Source organism: Rhagoletis zephyria, unplaced genomic scaffold, assembly GCF_001687245.7.
Source record: "Rhagoletis zephyria isolate East Lansing unplaced genomic scaffold, Rhagoletis_zephyria_1.1 Rzeph_scaffold_03447, whole genome shotgun sequence".
Lineage (NCBI taxonomy): Eukaryota > Metazoa > Arthropoda > Insecta > Diptera > Tephritidae > Rhagoletis > Rhagoletis zephyria.
The window spans coordinates 44,841-47,334 of NW_016160530.1; positions in this window are offsets into that span (position 1 = coordinate 44,841).

Below are 2,494 nucleotides of genomic sequence, written 5' to 3' on the forward strand. Positions count from 1 at the left end.
AGATCATTATGATAAAGAGAATAAAATAAAGATGCATAAAAAACACAAAATGCATACATACATACGTGCATATTTGAGTATGTACGTAAAGCATGTACATAAAAGCGAGGGTTTTGCAGTAATTCCAACTATAACAACAACCAAATTAATTACAAGAGAAGTAAAAAATGTATGCACGTACGTAAATATGTGTAAAAGCCGTACTCGACCAGCTGTTGCGCTCATTTAGTTGGGCTTAAAAAGCACATAGATATGTACATATGTAAGTGAATACATATAAATATTTGTATTATGTCGGTGAGAAAAAAGTGAACACATTTGCATATAAAATTAAACCTAAATGCAAACAAGCATCAGCAACACAACAACTACAACCTGCAACCTACTAAAGAGCAAACAAGAGAGGACAACAGCCGCCGCAACATTGCACGCCATGCACGGTCGGCCATTGCAATGTCCGGCAACACTTGCCGCAAGAGGTCTGTATCTATCGCCTGGTTGGCTCCATTGTCGCATAAACAACCACACTTGCCGTGCTTGAGTTCCGCCAACAGTATAAAGTTAATCTGGTTGATAATTTTTAATTCTATTTTATTTTTGCCTTGTGTGTTTAATGTGACGCTTGGTGGCAGCATTGAAGTCAAGCGGTTAATTTGATAAGAGCATAGTTTCAAAAACTATGTAGGGCTGTGTGCGTACGGAAATTTACATGCATAGAATATGTTTACTAAATTCTTGGTGAAGCGTTGATGTTATATCAAACTTTTGTTTAGAATGCATTTTTTAAACTTACTTACTATTCAAAATTCTCAATTTTTTTTAAATTTTTTTTCTAATAGACAATTGTAGAACTAAAATTTCTTTTCTGAATAAAATCGGCAGAATATTTCCCCAGCCGTTTTGTGGAATTCTCCGGCATATTCTTTACCAATTTACTGGCATCAACAGTTGATGTCTTCCTTCAGAAACCGAATTGATTTAGATATAGGCCACCGAAATATTCAAAAACTTATTTAGGCTGATGGAGTTAGCGAAAATCCTCATAGATAAATCCTCCTAGCGGGTGCAGACTGGGCAATGGGAATCGCTGCTTAGGTAAGTTTGTTCCTATGCCGCGGCGGTGCATGTTGGCAGTGCTTAGCCAAGACCGAAATATACAACCTGTTTCTTCTTCTAGTGGAAGGCTGTAGAGGCCCGTCCAAGGAAGGCTGGGGTAGGCATTCTTGGGCTATTTCTAGGGAGGAACTGGCGGTAGGTATAAAACAATAAGGGTAGAGTCCTTGACATAAATTCTGTATGGAGGTTGAAGTAGAAGAAACGCGAGCTGTTATATCAGCCCAAACGTAGATAGGGGGCGTGGCTACTACCACATGCGGGCACAGCGATAATTTAAACTGTGAAAGGAGAAGGCCACAGTGGTTGTATTACTACTGCCAGAGATCGACTGCCACGCACTGGTGCCATTGTAGCACAAGACTCGGACCAGAAAAGCGCGATAAGCCTAAACACCAACAGGGAAAAGGCTATTCTTCGCCAAATCTGGGGATGCTCTTCCAGAACGGAGGACGAGACCGAGAACGAGACCGAGCAAGGAGCGGTTTGAAGGCTAAGGCGCGATATATGCCAGCGAGCAAGATCTGCGACCGACTTAGCGATCGGACTGAGGAGTAGGAGGAAAGGTTGGCTTGGGCTCGGGAAGAAGTAGAGAGTGGCCGAGCTTACTACGCTGCGAAACCACAATTCTTAGTTAATGATCCGTAGTTCGCAAATCGGATCGATGATCAGATTGTGGCGGTGCAGGCAAGAAAAAGGCAGCGGTCTGTGGAAGAAGAGGCAGCAAAGCCTCTAAAGAAGCAGTTATGTAGGGACGCGACTATGAGGCCAAACGGTATGTCAGGTTGGCCGAATGTGGGAACAGACGGTAATCATGTACCTACAACAGCCGAATGCAACTCTGCACATAGTGCGAGGCAAACCCTGACTGAACGACTACATAGAAAAGGACACAAGATGGAGACATAGAAAAACGCGCAGTTAACGCGCAACCACGGACGACGACGAACGCACCGGGCAATAAATTGTAAAAGCTAAGTAAGGTGTAAATTTAAAACCGCTAAAATCTAGAAACCTTATCCGCGAAAACGGACGCGGAGCCGAACGCACCTTTACCGACATTTTAACGGCTAAATGCGGTTCAGCGTCGTCAAAATGATATGTTGTAATGTTTACACCTCGGCTTGACGATGGTGACGCTAAAGGACGTCATCGATTAGTCTCTGCTCGCTGCGTTTGCTATATGGCCCGCGACAACAACGCCCTGCCGAGGGAGCTTCATAGGCTGGGTAGAAATGGCTGGCGATAGGAAGCAACCGCTTATAGCAGTTAGATCTGACGCGAATGCCCATCATACGGTGTGGAGAGCGCTGACATACAGTATCGAGCAGAAATGAAAGGTTTAAAAGTGAAAGGTTTTTAAAGCTTTTACCATATAAAT